Below are 303 nucleotides of genomic sequence, written 5' to 3'. Positions count from 1 at the left end.
GCTGCTCTGCCAGCAGATCTCGGTTCAGTTCCCAGGATCCACATGGGATCCACAGCTCCCAATACCTGTAACTCTGGTTCCAGAGGACCCCACACCCTCACATGGATATATGTACAGGCAAAGATACCAATGCAGAGAAAAATAAATCTTTTTAAAAGGAGAATAGAATGTAGTAAACACTTATTGAAAGCTCGTGAACTCTTTATTTATGAGAATTTTTATTTTATTGCACAAATAATGGACAATAGGCCACAGGAACCAAAGAGAAGAACACTGGATTAGAAGAGGGTGGGGCACAGTTGG

The sequence above is a fragment of the Apodemus sylvaticus genome, chromosome 22, assembly GCF_947179515.1.
Source record: "Apodemus sylvaticus chromosome 22, mApoSyl1.1, whole genome shotgun sequence".
Lineage (NCBI taxonomy): Eukaryota > Metazoa > Chordata > Mammalia > Rodentia > Muridae > Apodemus > Apodemus sylvaticus.
This window is presented reverse-complemented; position numbering follows the sequence as displayed.